General features: G+C 41.3%; 1 protein-coding gene across 1 annotated transcript in view; it reads left to right on the top strand.

The window, feature by feature from the left end:
• Positions 1-17,437: 17,437 nt before the first annotated feature.
• Positions 17,438-23,113, top strand: part of DAAM1 (dishevelled associated activator of morphogenesis 1) — a 179,173-nt gene continuing 173,497 nt past the window's right edge. The window contains exon 1 of the mRNA XM_082647226.1: positions 17,438-17,548. The gene's annotated coding sequence lies outside the window, so the exon portion shown is untranslated. The remainder of the gene's footprint in view (positions 17,549-23,113) is intronic.

Raw genomic sequence — 23,113 nt, 5'->3', positions numbered from 1 at the left:
GCGTGCTGAAGTTGGAGAACCAGGGGCCTAGAACATTATCCCTGAATCACATGCTCAGCAGGTTTACCGGAAAGGTGCAAATCCCACCTGTTTTGATCCCTGGGCCTAATGGTCCAATGGCCAAGCCACACCTAAGCAAGGCCACCACTTACGATGCTGCAGGTTGGTTGGCAGTGCACATTTCTAGAGCCACCATTCAGGTAGATGGCTGGGACCCTGCTGAGGACTTGGAGAGGTGGAGGAAGTAAGACATCCCACACATTTACCTTACTGATTAGGATTTCCAGAAGTAATCCTGAGCCTACATTTGCTCAAACCGACTGGGTTCTTTCCTACAGCTGCAGCTCTCGCTGAGTTCTGGTTATTTTTTCCTCCATTGGACCATTAGGGAAGGAAGTGTAATAATCCTATGTAACAGGATAATGTAAATCTTCATTCCTAGAATAAACTGATGCTTGTGGAAAGAGTGTGATTTCTCCCCTTGGAAGGAGACTGTATGAAAGATTGCTTATCCTATGAAGGAATCAGACATTCTCTTTTGAAAGTAATCATATTTGGAAACAATCTAAATATTTAAAAATAGAAGATTGGCTAAATAAATGAGTGTACATCCTGAAATGTAATACTTTATACCATTATAATTTATAATTCTTAAGAACATTTAATGTCATTAAAATTTTTTAATTACAATGCTATGTTCTAAATGATTTTTTAAAATTATGTGAACATTTTATAAGCATAGAAATAATTTGGAAGGATATACTTCAAAGTATTAGTAATTCTTATCTCTAGGTGGTAAAATTACATGGGTTTTACTTTCTTCCTTTAATGTACTTGCGCTTTAACAATTTTTCATAATGAACATGAATTTTGAGATAAGAAATTAAAGCTATTACTTAAAAGAGAAAGCAGAAAATATAGTGAAAATATGTTAATGTTCAAATACTTAAAATTTTAAAAATATGTGCATATAACTAAATTACTATAAACAAAGTTAAAAGAGATGTCTAACTGGGAAGATATTTGCAAAGTATATGACAGTGGGTTAATAAAAAAAAAAGAATGCCCAATATAAAAGTTGGCTAAAATCATAAAGTGTAGTCTATAAAAGAAATATGGATGTATTTTTTAAAAAGAAAAAATATTTAACATTGCCAGTAATCAAAGAAGTGAAAAATTAAAACAAGGTACACTTTTTGTTTATCTGATTGGCAAAGGTTCAAATGAATAATCAAGTTTTGTGAGAGTGTGGAAAATAGATATTTTATCGTGGTTTTGACAAGAATATAAATATTTACAAAAATTTTTGATGGAAATTTCAAAATATGTTTTGAAAACCTTAAAATACAGTTTTAGACCAGACACGAATTTTTCCTGGGACTATAATAAAATAGTTGTACATAAGTATATGTTTAGCTAATAAACATTGAAAAGATGCTTAATCTTACTACTTATCTGAGAAACTCAAAACAATATGCTATTTTTCATCCATGATACTGAAAAATTTTTAATTTTTCTAATGTTAAGCATTGTCAAGTTTCTGAAAATACAGATACGTACTGCTGATAGGAAACTTAACTTGGCATACCCACTTTGGAAGACAAATTTGACACTGTCTGTTTAAAAAAAATACTACTGTGTGTTTACTCCGTGACCCAATGATTCTAATTTTTGGTGTCTAATCTAGAGAAAAAGATACACATCCACAAAGAGAAACACATAAGGACATGTTCAAAAACTCTTCATAATAGACAAAAAAAAAGAAAGAGGGGGGAAGAGCCTAAATTTCCATACATAGGGAAAAGATAAATAAGAGATGGTGAAGTCATAATATGAAGGACTGAATTAGATTTATGTATAACTACATGGGAACAGATGTCAAAAACATATTGCTGCATGAGAAAAGCCAACTGCAGAACGATATATGTGGAACAATGTTATTTAAGTAAAAAAGCACAACAAGATGTTACTAGATGCTTTTAGGTATATGTTATGCATAAAAATGGATTACAATATGCACCAAACTCATCACTGTTATTTCATCTGCAGAGGGTGAAGGGGACCAGATTAGAAGATTACAGCCAAAGGGAATTTTCATTTTACTTGGAACTGTCTCATCTTTTTTTAAAAGAAGAATATTTGCATACTTTTCAGATATTTATACACGTGGAAAGGCTGGGAAATAATGTATTGAAACATTAATAGTGGTTAATTCTGAGAGGTGGAAAATGGGTGTTAGTTACTGCTTTGTATGTTTTCATTTATTAAAAATTAAGCCTTTCTCCCAAAAAGAAGTATATAAAGAATCTTTACCTTAGCTTTGTTAAAAGAAAAAAGGGGAAGAAAAAGAAGAAGAAGAAGTAGAAGAAGAAAAGAAAAAAGAAATCTGAAAGGCTACATAGTGTATGATTCCAATTATACGACATTCTGTAAAAATCAAAACTCTGGAGGCAGTAAAAAAAAAATCAGTGATTGCTAAGGACTGGGGGAGGGAGGGATGAATACGAGAGCATAGAGGATTTTTAGGGCAGTGAAACCACTCCGTATGAAACTGTAATAGTATTATACATTTGCTCAAACCTATAGAATATACAACTGCAAGTGTGAACCTAATGTAAACTATGGACTTTGGGTGATTATTGTGTGTCAATGTAGGTTCATCAGTTGTAGCAAATGTACCATTGGGAGGAATGTTGCTAATCCGGCAGGCTTTGCGTGTGTGACGGCAGGGGGCATATGGGAAGTCTCTGTTCCTTCCTCTGAATTTAGCTGTGAACCTAAAACTGTTCTTAAAAAAATAAGGTCTATTAAAAAAAAAAAAAAAGTAAAAGTTCCAACATAGAGGGTTGATGAAATTATGGTATACTGGAGAAGAAACTACCATTAAAAACAATAGTAATATGGATGAAGACATTTTTAAACATAAAATGAATTATAAGGTTAAAATGGAGGGAAAAAAGGCAGATACAACAGAATTTATGTTTATTTAGGAATCCATTTTGTAAAAAAGAAGCAAACATTTTTGAATGATGGATCTGTAGGTAACTTTCTTTTCATTTTATCTGTATATTGACACTTATCTAAAGAGAGCCTTACTAATTAAATAATTAAATTGATAAAAGAAAAAACAAAAAAGCCTAACAAGGATAGGGAAGAAAAATAAGTCAGTGTCAAACCTAGTATCACCCTAAGTGATATTCGATTTTTATTTAGCTTCTATACATCCCTTTTATTATCTGGAAAAAAAACCAACAACAGCTGTCCGGCAGCTCCTTTTCCCAAAAGGACACAGAATTTTATGATGCCAGGGAAACCTTCTGATGAGCAAAAAGGATTTGCAACATACTTTCATATGAAAATGCAAGTGATTTACTGTGTTACCACCTGATATGGTACAGCTGAGGACACAAAGCAATGACTTCCATGTATAGGAACCTGGGTTCGAATACCCACTAGTATTTCTAAACTGTAGAGCACCAAGCCACATGACTCAGAATTACTTGCAGAGCTTCTTAGAAATGGAGCTCTGCACAGACCTGACCCTCAGGTCAAAGAGCCCTGGTATCAACAGTAACAAACGTCCTCAAAGCTTCCTATGCACACTAAAATTTGAAAACCTTTGCCTGAGATTAATCATGAAGTCACTGTGATATTTTTCAGAAACGTGGGTTCTTTATCAAAGTGCCAATCCTAACAAAGGTACATGAGGATAAAACACCATAGCACTCTTGAGATTGCTTTGAAAGATCCAAACACAAGAGAGGTGGGAGCTACTGATATCAGTTACACTCCTTTGGAGACAGAGCCTTGGCATTTGAAAGAGGACCAGAGACAGAAGGAAATGCCTCCAGGGTGAATTATCTTTGGGTAGTCCCAGATAGGAAAGATACTATGGATCAGGGAATTCCTCTCAACCCAAACCACAGAGGAGACTGCGCAAAAAGCCAGCGCCAGGCCTATGGGTGGTGAGCGTGCAGGGACATAAATCAGACTCCCGAGAATGCAGGGAATTCTTCTGATTCATCACAAGGAAAGTCTGCTTTTACCCAAGGACGCTTTTCAGTCCCAAAGTACCTCGGGATGATAACAAGCATTGCTAAACTGCTCCTTGGAAAACTTTAAAAATGATCTGCCCTATTCCTTTCCTCCCTCCAACCAATTTCTGACTGTAGGAAATGGAGCCAGAATGAGAAAGTGAAGTGTCCCTTCCTCACTAAATATGAGCTTTAGTTCACATGGAGCACTCTCTGGAGTGGAATGTTCTAGCCCTGTGCTGGCCGGTAGGTGGCCACTGGTCACGTGTGGCTATTGAGCCCTTGAAATGTGGCTAGCCTGAATTGGGGTGTGCTGTCCGTGTAAAATACACACTGATTTTGAAGACTTAGTGTGGAAAACAAGGATGTAAACTATCCAATTAATAATTTTTATTTGATTACATGTTGAAAAGATATTTTGAATGTATTTGGTTAAATATATATTATTAAAATTCAATATTTCTTTGTACTTTTTTTTTTTTTTTGGTACGCGGGCCTCCCACTGTTGTGGCCTCTCCCGTTGCGGAGCACAGGCTCCGGACGTGCAGGCTCAGCAACCATGGCTCACGGGCCCAGCCCCTCCGCGGCATGTGGGATCTTCCCACACGGGGGCACGAACCCGTGTCCCCCGCATCAGCAGGCAGACTCTCAACCACCGCGCCACCAGGGAAGCCCCTCTTTGTACTTTTTTAATGTGGGTACTAGAACATCTTGAAGTACATATGTGGCTCATGTAATATTTCTATCAGACAGTCGTGCTCTAGGACAAAAAAGTAAGCAGGTGCGTCCTAGCTGAAAACGTAAGTGACAAGTAGTTACTCTCTTGCCTTTCTACTCAGTCCAAAGAGAAGCACAATTTCCATTTCAAAAACACTTCTGACTGGCTCAAATTGCTGAGGTTTTCCCCCTTTCTCTGGTGAAGTTCCCTGTGGTGAAATGAGAGATGCACTCACTCTTATTTTTTATTTCTCAGTTCCTCAAGGCCAGAGGCCATGTTGCTTTGTGTTTTGCATGGTTCCCCACCCACTATAAATGCAAGACAAAGATTTGACCCACAATGATCACCATCTGTGCAAGCTCCCTTCTATCGTTTACACCTGGTAATTGTTTATCAACATTTGCAGTTGTTCATTAGTGTTTAGGTTTATAGATGAATAACTATAGCTAATTGATAAGCATTTATTGTTAATGAGTAATGGATGAATGAGAGATGAGACTGGAGAGTTCTGGTTAACTCTGAACAATAGATCAAAAGGCAATTTAAGCACCAGAGGACACCTGTTTTTTGCAAAGCATAGGGGAGTAAGTGTACTTTTAACTAGGAAAAAAGCAGCAATGAGATTATAATTGTAAATAGAATATGCACAGTAACCACAGCAGGAGGACCTTGGTCTGAGAAGGGAATAGCTGGACAGAAGGAATTATAGATGTGAGTTTGGATTTTAGAGCTGATTAAGACGTCTCCTAAATTGGGCAAGACTAGAGTCTGTTGCATGTTTAATTATATATTGAGCTCTTCTTGCAAAATGATAAATAGCTTGTGTATGCATCCATACATCTGCAACCTACTCCAGCACTCATGTGAGTGCGTGTGTGCACACACACACACACTCACACCGTCCCCCTTCTATGGCTGGAAACGTCACAGTTCCCATTAAAAAAAAAAAAACCCTTGTGAGAAATGTGTGAGTTTTTCAAGTATGAAGGTGAAAAAATGTAGAGAATTGTAATGTTTAATCTGCTTGTACCAGTGGGTAATTACCAAAACAAGGATTAGTTCAAATCCAAGTTTGGCCAGTTCAGGAAAATCTGTAGGTCAAAGGGAAGAGTTTGTGAAAATCACACATTTTAAAGGATTAAGCAACTAGGGTGCTCTGTGCCCTGTTCCTTCCTGTTCCAACACTCTTCCCCGACTCCTACTCTCGCTTTTTTGTAATTTTTGTTTGTTTTTTATATGTCACAATATACTGCCAATTAGAAATAATTTATGTTTGCAAAATCTGTTCCTAAAAATTCAAATGGCTCTGGAAAATTAGGGACTATCAGACATTCACACATATGTGTAAACTTGTCCAATGACACTTGAGACCAGCTGTGCTAGAAAAATGGATGGATGGGCTATGACTGAGGGTAGGAGAGAGCAAGTAAGTTTTGGAACTTGGAGCACTTTAGCAATTCAGACAGACCTTTGAAGGTGCTGTGGTGGAGAATACAGAGTATCGTGAGGGAATGGGAGCCTGGTGAGAAGGATTATCAGATACTAGGAGAATAAGGCATTAAGTGAGGTGAGGGGGTGGATGAGAACAAACTTTACTGGTTCAGATTTTCCTATTTCACCATGCATTGGCTCAGGAGAAGGAAAAGCTATGCTCTTTTCTTCTCTTCTGCCTTCTTGTGCGAAGAGAAGACTACCTCTTATTGCTGCGAAGACTATCTCTTTCCCTACCATTCAGACTTCAGGCTAACAAGATGAATGGTATGACAACTCCCAGAATACTGGGATGTATTTGCTTTTTTTGGTCTAGGCTGGAAACCTGATCACCATTTATAACATTAAATTTTCTTAAGAAAAAACAAGTATTCTCTAGTGCAAGCAGGGAAAATGGGTACAAAATGGACTTTGGGGACAAAATAATTCATAAGATATAAACTACCTATGTATATATTTTGGATAATAGTTTCATGCTTCTAATAAAATTGTCTTTATTACTCTTGAGATGTTAACCTATGATCCCTGAATAAGGAACAGTCCTTGTATGAAAAAAATTTCATTTCATAAAAACTCTACACATTGTCTTTTTAAGATTATTTTTATCACTATTTCGTAGACTCGTGAAAATGTTTTTAAAGACAGCATGTGGGACTCTGTTCTAAGCTGCTGTGTAGTCATGCAGCCTCAGTGCTGGTGCCGTTATTCTAGAATGATCTAGAGAGATCTGCATTCTCTCTGATACCTACAATAGCCCCAGGCTGACTTCCTTCTCTTCTGGGTTCAAGACAACTACACCCCCTACTAAACCTATCACCAAGTTCCTCTTTCCTGTTGGAGCAAAAATGCACAGCTCCCTGAACCCAGTCAGGAACTGGGCTCTTCTCAGCACAGGATCTGATGCCACACTTCTGCCCAAGTTGAGTGTGATGACACATGTACTCCACTTCTAGGACCCAACAGCAGAACGAAGTCAGGAGAGGAAAATACAGAACATTGCATAGCAGTTAGAGAAGGGTTCTTCTCTTCTGCAGCAAATGCAGGGGGAGGAAGATGCCAGTAACCCTTCAACAACTGGATCGGTGGGGGAAGCCCTACTTTGTAGCATTTGCAGGTTTCCATGATGTAACTACTCCACCATGACTGATTTCAAGCTACCAATGTGATGTCACTGAATGTGGATTTGGGAAGAGACGTGCAGCAGTAAACCATGATGTAGTATTTCTGCCATTCAGATTCAGGTGGAACCTCAAGATCGGATAATAGTAAAATGTAGCAATTACTAAGTGATGAGTTCTGAGTATTTATCACCTTTGTTTTTAATGTAATTTATATACTTTAATTTTTAATATTAACTGTGTTTAACAACTGGCTAACAAAATTCCTGAAATTTCACAATGGGTTTTTGTGAGGCAATGTCATGGGCTCCAATGTAGAGCCGCCTTGAGCAGGGGATGCTTCACCTGCACATTTTAAGAAGGGATATGCATAGTGAAAAGACTTCCTGAAATGATGATTGTGGAGATCTGCATCTAGTATTAGGGATACAATGAAACTTACTTTAAATCCTGTATTCATCTCTGAGACATCTGGGTTTTCTTTAGAAGTTCCCATCCTAGCATTGACCTTACTCAAAGCTACTCAACTTGCAAAATCTAGTGGGTTTGTAGTCAGAGGTGAATTTCCAATATAGTTAACTTAACATGCATATGAGGAAGATTATACTGTTATTCAGAATTACTGTTACATGACTGAAAAGTAACAGGGTCATATTTTACTTTCTTTAACTATGTTTAGATTTAAATGAATATAATTTTCTAAAACAATAACATAAACCCCAGAGAAGAAAACCTGTCGCTTTCAGGAAAGCAAAGCCAGAGTAAAGCATTCCAATATCTCCTTTTCCCCTTTAACTGGGTGGCTAGTCTTCTGACAACCCAAAATATTATCTTAGGAGCTTGAGACACAGGGAGAGGGCATAGACAACCCAAGAGAAAAGGTTACAATCACAGTTTGGTGAAGAGAAAATATTCTCACAAAGATAATGTGCCATGACATACTGTACTGAAGTGTGGCTTTCCATGAGAAATTCCACATCACAAGGTTCTCATGTAATACAGGACTAAAGTCATCCCTAATCTCCAAATCCAGTGCCTAAGTGCTAGCACAACCTGCTGTGATACAAGGCTCTTACATAAATCCTACAAGCTGTAATATTTCAGCTACAAAGGAGAATGTATCTGCCAGGATAATTCCCAACGAGGAAAGTTACAAAACCGAAAAAAGTAAACAGAATTCTTTCTCTCCGAGGAACACCCAGGCCATCCTTTACTTATAGACAAGGTTTTGCCACACATGAACTGCCCATTTGAGTGTTTAAGAGCCCATGCAGAGATTTGATGTTTAAAGAGAAAAAGAAAATGAAAATTGTATGACACACTCAGTAGGGGATATTTTGAAAGCTAACTTGGGATGGTTTGTCTAAAATGTATGTATGGCCAGAGAATTTTTACCAGTGGAAAGTCTGTGGAGTCTTCATCTGAGAATTCTTGATCAAGAGTGACAGGACTGGGCTTCCCTGGTGGCGCAGTGGTTGAGAGTCCGCCTGCCAATGCAGGGGACACGGGTTCCTGTCCCGGTCCGGGAAGATCCCACATGCGGCGGAGCGGCTGGGCCTGTAAGCCATGGCCGCTGAGCCTGCGCGTCCGGAGCCTGTGCTCCGCTACGGGAGAGGCCACAACAGTGGGAGGCCCGCGTACTGAAAAAAAAAAAAAGAGTGACAGGACTGTGTACCTGGAGGCAAGACGTCAGCCTTCAAAACTAGAGTCAGAATCAAGGCTTCCGCATATAATGCAGGAAGCACTCTGTATTTCTGTTTCTGTTATTCTTGAGAAGTTTCAGTTTGCTGTCTTCGGATTTTTGATCCTGTCTATATCTTCTAATCAGATGTTCAACTGCTTTAAAATGTATGTGAATATAGCATGCTGGTGTATAACACTGGTGCTGAGAGCAAGAGTTTTCTCTTATTTGGTTTTACCTAGTGTTAAGGGTTGATTTGTGTTCTCCCCTCCCCAACAACAAAAAATTCTTGCGTTGAGATCCTAACCCCCAGTACCTTAGAATGTAGCCTTATTTGGAAATAGGGTCTTTACAGAGGTAATCAAGCTAAAGAGATGTCATTAGAGTGACCTCATAATCCAGTATTACTGGTGTCTTTATAAAAAGGGGAAATTTGGACACAGGGACAAACACACATAGAGGGAGGATGAAATGAAACATGGGGAGAAGATAGCCATCTACAAGCCAAGGAGAGAGGCCTGGAATGGATCCTTCCCTCACAACTCTCTGAAGGAACAAAACCTGCCCACACCTTGATTTTTAACTTCCAGCCTTCAGAGCTGTGAGATAATAAATTTTTGTTGTTAAAGCCACCCAGTCTGTGGTACCCTATTAGGTATCCCTTACAAATGAATACACCTAGCATATCCTAGAGGCCAGATAACTAGGGACAGCAGGAGTACTTCCCTTTCCCTTGGACATTCATTCTTATGGTAGTTCCCTCAACCAGCCCATTAGCATGATTAGACTTTGTCTCAAACAGTTTAAGTTGCTTTCAGGACATGATTCAGTTCTCTCAGAGAGGTTACCAGACCTACGTGGGCTCACAGGAAACATCAACCATAATATCAACAAATAATAAAAACAAGTATCTGGTCAATTTGGCAATCTATCAAAAGCATTAAAAGCCTTTATGTTCTCCTATGCTATATTTGTACTCCTAAAGATACAATCATGAATGGGCACAACTGAACTAGGATGTATATCAGTTATTGATAATATCAAAAAATTGGAAATGACTTATTCTATAATAGATGATTGATTAAAAAATGATTACCTTCACATGATAAAACATCATGCAGCCATTAAATGTAAAAAAATGTAAAAATAAATCAATGACATAGAAAATTCCCAAGGTATATTTTTAAATAAAATAATCCATAAAATGATCCTGAGTTTGAAAGAGAAGGAGGGCAGGAGAAAGAAATGTTAATCTTTCTCACTTGTTTGTAGACTTATGCAAGATTTTATCACGTTAAGTAGCAAGATTTTCTAAATTCTCTACAAAGAACATGAATTCCTGTTATAATTAGGAGAAGCAAAAAACTTCGGTACCAGAATTAGTAAAATAATTTCTTATGGGCATGATGTTGAGATAATTTGACTTAGTTTTTAATTTATATAAATATTTTATTTTCATATAATGCACATACATAAAATCACACAAATCATTGTGTACAGCATGATGAATTTTCACAAGGTGAAATACCTGTATAACTCAGATAAAAAATTTGAACAATACCAGCACCCCAGAGACTTTCTTCATGCTCTTTCCTATTACTATCCCCTGAAGGTACTACTATTTTGTCTCTAACACCACCATTAGTTGCACCTGTTTCTGAATTTTATGTAATCACACCATAAACACTTTTTCACTCAATGTTATTTTGTGAGGTTCGTTCATATTCTTACATGTAGACACGACTCATACATTATCATTGCTGGATAGCCTGTAAAACTATTTCCTACAGACCAGCTGACTGTTTTTGTAAAGAGAGTTTTATTGAAACATAGCCGTGCTCATTCATTTACATCTAGGGCTGCTTTCATGCTACAGTGGCAGAGTTGAGTAGTTGTAACAGAGATCATATGGCCCACAAAGCCTAAAGTATTTACTATGTAGCCCTTTGCAGAAAAAGTTTGCTGACTCTGGTTATATAGTATTAATTATGTGTCTATTCCACAATCGATTTATGCATTCTACTTTTGATGAACAATTGTGTTGTTTCTAGTTTGAGAGTATAATAGGGTTGCCAGATTTAGCAAATAAAAATACAGAACTCTCAGTTAAATTTGAATTTCAGACAAACAACAAAGAATATTTTTAATATAAGTATATCCCAAATATTGCATGGCAACCATGGGCTGAATAGCATAGCTGCGAACATTCAAATATTTTTCTTTCGGTGAATGTCTGTATATACACGATTCTGTTGGATATATTTCTAGGAGTGGATTGCTGGGCTATATAAAGTATGTGAATGTTCACTCTTAGTGGATACTAACAAAGAGTTTTCCAAAGCGGTTACACAAACTTATACTTTCACTGGCAGTGTAGGATTTAAGTTGCTTCTCATCTTTGCCCATCCTTAATATAGTTAGTCCTTTTAATTTTTACCAATCTGATGAGTGTGTAGTAGCATCCCACTGTGGCCTTTATTTATATTTCCCTGAGGGCGAATTCATTTGAGTATCTTTTCATATGTTCATTGACCATTTGGATGTTGGGGGTGGCACGGTTGTGTGTGGTGCCTATTCAAGATTTTTGGCCATTTTTCGGTTTGGCTATATGTTTTTTTTCATGGTGGCTGGTGATTTATAGTAGGAATTGCCTTGAAATGGTGAACTGGAACAATCAGATTTTTTTCCCCCTCTCTCTCTTTCTCTCTTTCATTCTTTCTTTCTCCCTGGAATTTGACCTGGAAAAGATGGGGGGGAAAGGGTAGGTTTCAGCATGGTGGGATGAAAGTTCATGAGGTAAAAGTCTAGGGCAGTGGTGTCCAATAAAACTTTCTGAAATGATGAGAATACTCTATTTCTGAGATGTCCAATACGATATCCACTAGCCTTGTGTGGCTTCATTGCTTGAAATGTGGCTATTGTAACTGAGGAACTGTGCGTTTACATTTTATTTAATTTTAATTAATTTAAACTTAAATAGCCACATGGGGCCATTGGTACAGGATTGAAAAGTGCAGGTCTCAGGACTTCCCTGGTGGCGCAGTGGTTAAGAATCTGCCTGCCAGTGCAGGGGACATGGGTTCGAGCCCTGGTCCGGGAAGATCCCACATGCTGCAAAGCAACTAAGCCCGTGAGCCACAACTACTGAGCCTGCGTGCCACAACTACTGAAGCCCGCATGCCTAGAGCCCATGCTCCGCAACAAGAGAAGCCCGCACGCGGCAGCGAAGACCCAATGCAGCCAAAAATAAATAAATAAATTTATTAAAAGAAAAAAAAGCGCAGGTCTCATAGACAGGCTAAGGGTAAGCAAGTTATAAATAAGCTGATACAGGGATTGTAGCTAAGATAGTCAAAGAAGAATTTCTGTTTCTAAATTCCCAGAAGCTCTTCAGATGAGACTAGTCTGGAGAGAGTTTGAGTGGGTGGAGCTATTTTCACAACCCCTGTTACTGTGGCCTGATGGTATTGTTACTGTTCTTAGATTTCTATAAGATTCCATCTCCCTTGTCCTGCCCCAATGCTGGTTTTTCAGCTTTTCTGTGTTCTCAGTTAAATACAGTGAAATGAATCTTTTCCAGATGCCTTTGCAGTGACTAAATTGATTTAGTTGGTTCAGAATGCTACAAAGTCTTCTCCCTCAGGAAGAACCAAATTTTACCATTAAGGTCCTGACAGATTTACCAGCTTTACCTGACACCTCTTAGGGGTGGCTGCCAAGTTCACAGCACTTCTTCCTCTCTGGGAAGACTCCCAGATACACAGGGATAGGTCCTGAGTGATCATATCTGAGCCACACGATATTGTAATCTCTGCTATAGACAAGTGGTTCAAAAACTTTCATGAGTGTCAGAATAAGCTTGAGGACTTGTCAAAACAAGATTGTGGGACCCAGCCCTAAAGTTTCTTTTCCAGTAGGTCTGTGGGTGGGGCCCCAGCATTTGCATTTCTAATAAGTGCTCAGGTGACATTAATGCTGCTGATCTCGGGCCCATACTTTAAGAATCACTCCTGTAGGGCTTCCTTGGCAGCGCAGTGGTTAAGAATCCACCTGCCAATGCAGGGGACACGGGTTTGAGCCCTGGTCCAGGAAGATCCCACATGCTGCGGAGCAACTAAGCCTGTGCGCCACAACTACTGAGCCCACGTGCCACAACTACTGAAGCCTGTGCACCTAGAGCCCCTGCTCCGCAACAAGAGAAGCCACCGCAATGAGAAGCCTGTGCACCGCAACAAAGACCCAACACAGCCAAAAATAAAATATAGATAAATTAATTTAAAAAAGAAGCACTGCTGTAGATAAATGTTACAGATAGTCACTCTGAGATGGGGTAATCAGTTTCTCTCAGGAATTTGAAATTTGGAACAAAGAGACACAGAAACTGAAGGCTATTAGAGCAATGCTCTGGAGAGAAGGTCCAAAACCTACCACTGTTTCGGTTCCCAGGGCTGGTCTGGTTCCTGCTCTTAGGTGGAGCCTTGGTTGTTCAGTCCTTTGAATAAATCTTAATACTTTCATTATTTTGCATAAACTGGCCATAGAAAGTTTCTGCTGCTTGCCCCTAGAAAGTTTCTGCTGCTTGCCCCTAAAAGAACTTGAACTAAGACATGAGTATATTAGTTAAGTGTTCCACCACAAAAACAAAAACCATTCTGAGTATTTAAAACAGATATAATATAGGACAGGGAATTGGTCACACAGGTGATGGAAGGTCTGAGAAAACAAACATGCAACAAAAGATTAGCAACAGCAGGAAGCTACCTCCACCTGTAGGCTGGAGGGACAGTCGGAGAAGATGGCATTGACAGAGGCCAGGGTGACCTGGAAGAAGCTGGAACCACGAAGAACCAGTTCAACGGGGAAAATGCTGCTGCTGCCGGAAACATCTCCCAGTGCAATTCTGTGGAGGTAAAGCAACACCCTGGCTTCTCCCTTCCTCCTACCTCTAATCTCCCGGCAGTGCCTTGCCAGGCTGTGAAGCTTGGGGAAGATGACCTGGGATACTGAGGACAGCTTGGGGCTGTGGAAGAGCAAGCCATGGATAAGAAAACAAGCCGAGGACCAGCACTGTTTAATTTGGATTTCTCATTTCTTTTCCTCGAAGGACGTTTTGCCAACTTACAAATTATTGAGATAATATGTGCACTGGATAATTTCTAATAATTTCTTAAGAATAAGATTTTTTATTTAACTAGGTTTTTATTAACTTGTTCCATAATTAGGGCTGACATTTCTGAGATAATCTTCAGGGGGAAATTGCAAATAATAACAAGAACTAGCACTTGTACAGTTCTTTTCAATTTGAAAAGGGTTTTTGTATGTCTCACCTAATTTAATCCGAAGAAACCTTATGAAGTAGGTTTATTGTTAGCTCCATTTGAAAAATAAGGAAACTGAAGCTTAGAGAAAATAAGCAACATGAAATAAGCAAAGTCACATTGCTTGGAAGTGGGAAAATGTCATGATCCCAAACCTGGGCTCAGCACACAACCTTAATTGTTGTGAAACACCAAGCAATAGTGTGAAAACACATGCAGGGCTACAAACTTAAAATTCTTTCTCTGTTGATATCTCACTTCCTTCCATATCTAAAACCCAACATCTAGAGTAAAACCTTGTAACCAGAACTGAGAGAGATTATTTTGAAAGATCGGCAAAATATCCCATAGTGCCTTTCCCCCTCCTTCACCTGTAGATGATCAGTTAAATCTATCTTCAGTGGTTCCATGGGTTCCTAATTAATAGGCAATGATTATGGGAAAAGACAAGCCCTTTCTTCAGATCATTCTAGAACAGCAGCAGTCCTTTAAAAAGAAAAGAAAAAAAGTAACAAAATCCTTTGACTGAGAACATAAATTAAGCTAGACAGAATGGGTGTTTTTGTGGCGCATGAGACTACTTAGTCACCTAGAAAGAAATACAAACACACACAATAAGTGTACGTGAATGTGTGTGTGTGTGTGTGTGAGAGAGAGAGAGAGAGAGAGAGAGAGAGAGAGAGAGAGAGAGAGAGAGTTTCTCCATAGAAGTTGTTAAGTTTCCTCTGGTCCCAGGTCCATGGACTGCATTTCTGATGCTTGAAGAGCCATCTTTGTTTCCCTTGGTTACCAATGAAATAGTGTGCAGGGATCAGTTCAGATCCATCACGCATAACAAAATGCTTCCAAACACAATGCCTTGCTTTCAATATTTATTATCTAAATTTGTATCTATTTAATAGGAAGGGCAGCTCACATGCATACATCCACACATTTCTGTGTTTATAATCTAGTGTGTATGATGTCCTTTACATATAAAAATGAGCTGTGTAACATGGCACATCCCTATAATATTAATTGCTATAGAGAATGGAATTTCTTCTTCAGGCAGGTTTCATCCTCTCCTTCATTACCGAAAACCCAAGAGAACTTGCTGTAGGGTGATTTATCCTATAGGGTTACTCCTCAGAGTGTACCTCAATATTGTCATATAATTTTATCTGTAAGGCTAAGTCCTGCCTTATAAAGAATCTCCACATCCAATTTGACTCAATAAATTTCGAGCTCACTGATTATATTTCCATCTAAAAGCTTTACACAGTTACAAAACTGGGAGAGCTTTTAGAATCATCCCAGGTCAAGTTTCTTTCTGAATATTTTCTCACAGTGAACTGCAATACATTAAGACTACCCATTAGCTAGAATATCACTGATTGTACTCTTGATCTGTTGGCCAATGGAACATTTGTATTGTCTAGGTTCCATTTAAGACAATATTTGGAATGGACAGAATGGCTCAGAACAGGAGAGCAACATTCAAAGTTATCTTCCTTCAGTAGAGAAAAATATGTTTGGGCTATACGGAATTGGTTTGACAAAAGAAAAGCAGAATTCAGTACTACAATCCCTCTCTCAGCAAAACAAAGCATTTCCCTCTCCCCTGAGATCCTCTAGTTACATGAATATTTTTCTCTTGAACCCAAGTTATTGTTGCACAAACACGTGAGAAAATAAGAGTGATAAGAAGACTGTCACCAGCAATTAGGTGGAGAGTTGTTTGAAATTTTAATTGTGAACTTTCCTTTCACAAGATGTAGTCTTCTAAGATTTTGCTAGTGGAAATGGGGGTGTGAACTGATCCTTATATGTGATTAAAACCTCGAATGCCATTATAATTTACTCTACCTTTACAACTGGAATAACTAGATGTATTGATTTTTCTTTTTTCGTTTAAAAAGACACCTAGAGATTTGCTCTCAATGTTAATTTTTCCTAATATTTGGTACTCATTGACTAATGAAAAGTGCCACGCAAAATTTTTACATATTAAAAATAAAATTTTCCTGAAGGTTCAGAATTCTGCTACACACCTTTTGCTTACCTTTAAACATTTAGGTGTATTACTATCACAGCTCTTCTTGAACAGCACAGTGTTTTTTGGTTTAGGTCATTTAAAAAACTTGAGTGAGAGTGAGGTATGTAAATTGAGAGGAGGGTGTTGTGGATTTAAAAGTACATGTATGCATATACGTCATTTATTAAAACTTTAGGCAAGGATGTTGTCTTCCTGGGAGTTGAGAGCCATGAGAGCGGGAAGTCTGCTGCAGGGAAGAACAAAAGCATGGCTGCGCGATAGTATTATCTCTGCAGCAGCAGCTGGCTCCCGGACGGAGGGTTGAGGCAACTATCTAGTCTGTTACACTGCATTTTTATTAGTGACACCCTCCGTTATTCGGTCAGCTCAGCCGACTAAGCTATTCTCCGAGTTCTGGCTGGTCACCCTGACTCCATTAAATGGGAGAAGGAAAGAGAAGACAGAAGGGTAATTTGGACCAAGTGGGGCAAAGGGGGATTCCTCTCCTTCGGAGTCGGCGTCCCTCATCCTCCGGGACGTGGGGGAATTCCAGGACCGTATTTAACCCATAAAACCAATGCATCCTATTAATTAGTTGCTACGCGTAGGGAAGGCAATGAAAGGCTTCATCTTCTCTTTCCAGCTGGGGCCAGCAGAGCCCGGTTGGTCAGAGCTGCCTGGCTGGTGCACACTAGCCCCGGACCCCTCTGGTCCCTCAGAGCCCGCATGGGACCGAGTGGAGGTCAAGTCAAAGGGCATGACCGAAGGGTGCTTGCCCCCACGCCCGCCCGCTGAGTGCGCAGCTCGGTTTTTGAAAGACCAACACTAACACTGCAAGGCTGGAGGGCGGGGAGGGGGCGGGTCGCGGTGGGGGCGGGGCTGGGGCGGGGACGAAGAGGCCCAGGAATGCGTCGGGAAGTGTAGTTTCAACACCCTCAGTAGCGTAGCTACCCAGGCTCTGCTTGTGGAATGTGAACTACAGCTCCCAGGAGTGTGCGGGCCCTGCCCGGGAGTACATGCGCAGTGAGCGCCGCATTGTATCCTATCAGGCGAGGAGAGGGTGATGTCACCTGCGAGTTGGTAACCTACGAGCGGCTGTGAAGGAAACTGTTTAACCGGATCCCATTGTACCCGGAGCGCAGAGCCGCCTTTTCAGCATGCGGGGGCTGCTCAGGTAAGGGGGACGTTCCGCGTCGCCCGCCGCACTCCTTCATTAAGTGGCACCAGGAGGTGGCGCGGGGGTGGGCGTGCTTCCTCGGGCCCGGTGCTGGGTTAGCGGCGCGCCCTCCCGCTGCCTCCCCGGAGCTCCGGGGCCAGTAGGTAAATATTAAACCCGTCCTTCAGGTTGAGTCTGGGTGGGAACAGAACCTAGACAGTTCCCGGCTGCCAAGCAGGGTTTGGGAAAATGGCTGCAAGCGCGGTGCAAAGCAAGGCGAGACCGGGGGAAGGCGCCCCCGAGGACGGGGGTGCCTCCCTTCTTTCTTTCTGAGGTGCTCGGATGGCAAGAGAGCCGGCAGGGTACCACTCGCCGCCTTGCTGCTGACACCCCGGGGCTGGGGCGCTGGGGGTCGTGGCCTTGGCTGAGTGCTGAGGGCACTGCTGCTGTCGGGAGCTGCTGGTCCGGGAGGCTCCGGGAGGGACAATCCCGAGGCAGGCTTGGTAGACTCGGAGGTGTAGACCGAAGAGGAGGGACTCGTTTACTCGTTCGCGTCCCAGCAGAACCCCCACCATCCCGGGCACCCTCACCTCAAGACTCATTCGAAAGGGATGGGGTGACTGTAATTTAGGCAAAGTTGGAAGCTAAAGGTCTCAAACCAGAAAGAGGAGGGAAAGCCGCCTTGCGGAAGGAGTGAGGGGTGTTGGCGGACAGCAGCGAGGGGCGGCCTCGCAGCCTGCGGACCGGGTTCGAGGCGCCAAAGAGCGCTCCCGCCTCCCGTCCCTCTGGGTAGGGCGCATCTTGGTGCCCCTTGCACTGATGGTTCCCTCGACAAAGAACACCTGAGCTGGGACAAAGCATCTGCTCGGAGCGCTGGGCTGGGACGTGGTAAAGCGGTAGGGAGTGTCGAATAATCTAGCGATACGACTCGCAGCGGGGCAGGAGAGCTGGGTAATCGCTTTTCCCAGCTGGTGGTGAAAATCCAACTGCTTGTGATCCGCTTGGAGACGTGCGCGGCGCCCGAGAACTCTATAAAGTCCTCTGGATTTCCTTTCCCTAGCACTCTTATCCGTTCTCTTACTTGTTCATCAAACCCGTGCTAAAGGCTCTGTTCTCAAGTTAATCGCAGCCTGCGGTTGGAGTGTTCTGTCTCTTGCGTCCATAAAGTATTTTAGGGGACCCAGGAATAGAATATACTTCAACCCCCGTTCCCCACCCCGCCTCCCATCTTCACCCGCAGGAGAGCATCAAGAGTAAATGCCACCCGTGACCGTTTTGCTCCTCTTGAGTTGGTAGTTTCTTGAGGCTCGAGAAGGACCTAGTGAATTGTAGTGGGGTTTGCCTGCAAGATGAATCCCGTTGCCATGGCGACTCCTGCCGTCGGAATCTTAACTGCTCCCACTGCTGTTTCAATTCAGTGTGGCTCTGCGGGCAGCTGGGAGGGCGTGGCCAGTAGGTGTGGTTAGATGCTCTCCCTGGGCCCAGCTGTTCTCTCCTAGTCACCGGTTTCACAGCCCCGGGCTCTCTCCATTCTCTTGTAAATAGCTTGGACACAATTTTTGGACCCCCTTCCCTGTCGCGTCCCCATACCTGGTCTCTCCACCTCCCTCCCCAGAAAAAGCTGTTAAGAGCCTTTGTACTGAGGCAAACTCTGAAAATTACAATCAAAAGATCTCTCTCCTTTCAGGCTGATCTCTCATTTCAAAAAAATGAAAACATACATTTTCCTAATAACGTATATTATAGTGCTGTAGGCAGCTTTCTCCAGGAGGGAGTTCTCCTCTGTTATGTGTGAAGAGAGCTCCCTGGCCACCAGTAAATGTCCTCAATTTGCCCGAGGTGCAATTCACTGGAAGTTTTTAGGGACAAGTAATAACTGAAATTGAATTCTGGAAGTCATGGCTATCCCTTGTGGTTCTCATGAAATCTAAAGACCCGTCTAGAGGTTGCAGATCCTTGAGAGGGTTGGGATCTAGGAAGCCTGGGTCCTGCTCTCGCTCTGTCATTACTGGGTTCCCCATTCTGGGGTGAACCCTCTGCCTCTGGGGACCTCAGTCGTTGGTGATGTGGGAAGAGGGGCACAGCAGTTTTCCTAAAGTTGATTTTCAGTATAAAATCTTGTGACTCTAAGAAGGAGTTGTTCATTGTCTTTTATTTTTCTCAAAGAAATCTGAAGATGAGAGTTTAAGCCCAGCTTCTGACACTGATATCGGGCTAATATCTCTGAGCCTTACTTGTATGGCAAAATAGCCCGACTTTTCATGGTAATCCCTCAAAGTGGGCAAGGCAGCTGTATTAGTATTTATAATATTAGTTCTACTACTACTATTATCCCAGTATCTGGACTTCTTTTTATCCTTTTATTGTAGAATTGTTTAGATTTTGACTTTTTATAGATTCTTGTTGAATGCAGTTATTTGTAATTTAATTGCATTAAGAGTAATTGAATTATGCAAACATTTTGCCTACCTTCTGCTTTCATTTCATACCAAAGTGGATTATCACAGACATTGCAATTAAGGGGGGAAGGTGTATATCTGCTAGCATCTATGCGTATACATTCGTGTGCAGGTAAATGCTTGGGGTTGCTGTGTGCCAGGCGGTTGACATTCATCATCTTGTTTTAAGTAGGTGGTTACATCCCCACGAGGAAACAGGATCAGAAATTTCACTCACAATTTTTGTCATAGAAGTTAGCACTGACTGAAATCTCCTTCAGTTATCTCCTTACTTCCGACTGCCTATAATTCTGATAATAATTCCAATGTGTGTGGGTTTTTCCCACTCCGTGAAGGTCTTTGAGAGCAGTCTTTGTCTTGTCTATCCCTGTCTATCCAGCATTTAAAGCAGTGTTTGGCCATTGGTAGGTATTTTATAAATATTTGTTGAATCACTACTGACTAGTAGAACCATGATTGGAGATCCAAGATCTATATTCTTTCCACTGATAGTTTTGTCATCAGTTGTAATAGTCCTCTTAGTTTTCTGTCAAGCAGTTTCATCTCAGCATAAATCAAAACTCCTGTGTAGCATGTGACGAGGTATAAACGACCTTCCATGTGTTTGAAATAGTCAAATTGTAACTATTTGCTTTTGGAATATATTCACTCACAGAGACTTTTTCCCCCTATAATTAATTCTTTATATAATTCTTATTACCCCAAACCAGACATTTCTAGATTTCTCTCTGTTGTACTGTCCTTGGCCCAGATAACTTTCCCAGGAGCTAAATGACGGGAACAGGGAGAGAGAGACCAAGGCCAAGATACCTAGGGACTTTTGCCAGGCTGCCAGTGGCCCCAGAGGCACCATGTGGGTAGAAGAGTGGGCAATAGCTCTCTCATTTGGGGTGGGGTTGTTCTATAAACAGGGGTAAGTTGTTCAGGCTGGCTGATGTGAGAGGGGAACAGGGTAAAAGACATTTGTCCAATATTTGTAGCATTCAGTTATCATGCAGTAAGTTGCATTCTGTGGGTTTTCCGTAGTGTGAATTAGTGAGGAGGTGTGATAGTAAAGAGGGTGCAGTGGGTCATGTCCTTGGGTGGTGCTTACAGGAGCTCAGTGAAAAGGTGCCAAGGAATTTGAACCCTGGCTTTCTTGCTTTGTGGACATGCCTCTGGGTGTTAAGAATTTGTGTGTCTGCGTGTGGTTTTATTTGAGCTACTTTGTTTAAAAGGCTGCTTTTAGTGTTGATACTGTGGTCATCAGAACAAATAAGGTGTTTACAAACAAAACATAGTTAAGACTGAAAGTGTTTCACTTTGTAAATATTTGGGGGATAGTATAAAGAGTGGCTTTGGCTTGAGAATCTTGAGGTCTTCTGTTAAATTACTTAAAAACTTACAGCTGTTGGATCAGGGGAAACAAGCTTTTCCAACAAAGTTTGGTACCACTGAGAGCCTTAGGTGTTTGGCTCAGGAAATAATCACAGAGCCTGTAACTTCTGTGGGGCCCTCCCTGGCTTCGTGTCATGTTCCTGGTATTTCCAAGTGTTAAGTCTATCCTTACATTTCAGGAAACAAAGCAACTTTGCCAACTTAGGTTAGCAAACTAGTTGAATCTCTAGAGGGGGCACCAGTCAAAATGAAAATTCTTCTGTTTTGTGATTTTTCTTCTTTGGACAAGGAATGTGGACTACTGTCACTTATTTTGGCACCATAATTTCTAACTTGGTAATGGAAGGAATCTTTTAAGTGAATGTATATCTTAAACGCTTACCGCATCAGATGATAGTGGTTTCCCTGAGAGCTTGGTTTAGAGGCAACTGCTAGCACAGGTAATATTTCAGAACTTGGTAAGTAGGGCTTTTTCTGTAGATTGGCAGGGCTGGGTGGGGGGGCAGGCTGGGGCTGTCCTAGGATACCTCTGTTGAGGGTTGTGCTTGGAGTGGCTGAGTGGCTGATAGAGATTGGAATTGAAGGATGGATCTGAAGTGCCGCTCCTCCCCCTTCCTTCAGGCTACTACTTACTGCCTCCACTGAAAGAGGGACAGATGACGATGAGATGCAAGTTGATTTTGGTGACCTACATTCCACTTGAGCAGACTATTTCCACAGCAAAAAAAACACATTTACCTTTGTATTTTCTGGCATCCTTTCCACTGTTCCAAAAACAGAGAAATGAGCATTTCAGAGTGAGTTTGCATTCATAGTACACATATCTAAAAGTGATTTAAATGTTAAGTCCTAGGAGCATAGCAACAAGCACACAGAGCCTGAGCACCCCCCCTCCCCTGCCCATTAATCCATTAATCTGAGGTTACCAAATATACCCTCAGCCTTGGTGAGCTTATTTTCCCTGCTGATGTTTAAGCACACCTGGTTTTTACCCCTATCTGTGACTTTCTGCAGTAATGGCTCCCTTCATCTGGAATGAGCAGTCTTCTGAGCATCTGAATTCTCCTTGTGCTCTCAGATCCAGCTTGAGTGCCATAGCTTCTGGGAAGCCTTCCCTGCCTGTCCCTCCGCTTTCGCCACCACGCCTGGCTCCTTGCTCCTTGGCGCCCTCAGCCTGACCATGCAAACAAACACTCATACCTAATGTGATACTAACAGTCAAGGGATGTGAGGTGCTAAACTTGGGTCAGGCCGTTCCTAATACTTTACATGAGCTTAACTATAGACTCCTCGACAGCTGCATGAGGTAGGTACTGTTATCACTATTTTACAGCTGAGGAAACTGAGGCACGAAGAACTTAAGGAACTCACCGAGTTCAGGTCACACAGCTGGTAACTGGCAGACCCTGTTAGGGACCCAGGCTTCCAGTTCTTTACACCCCCCCCCCCCCCCCCCGCCACTATTGCCTTGCCCCTGGTTTTCCTATATGTTATTCTTTTCTCTCCATTGAGTTGGGGGAATCACAACTTCCTTTGTGTCTCTTGATTCTGAAACAGTGCTAGGTCAACAAGTGCTGGGTTGATTAAGAGTAAAACTGCTTTTTCACTTAATGGTTTCTTAGAGTCTGATTTTCTGGAACAGAAAATGTTGTATGAGATTTAAAATGTTGCATTTGTTTATTTGAATGTTAAGAATTTTTGAACTCCCTCCCTTTTGCTTTGTGAATGATGGGCAAATTATTCGAAA

Source organism: Grampus griseus (assembly GCF_964374135.1).
Source record: "Grampus griseus genome assembly, chromosome: 2".
In the NCBI taxonomy this organism is placed as follows: domain Eukaryota; kingdom Metazoa; phylum Chordata; class Mammalia; order Artiodactyla; family Delphinidae; genus Grampus; species Grampus griseus.
The sequence above is the reverse complement of the archived record's forward strand: the minus strand, read 5'-3'. Positions and strand labels throughout refer to the sequence as shown.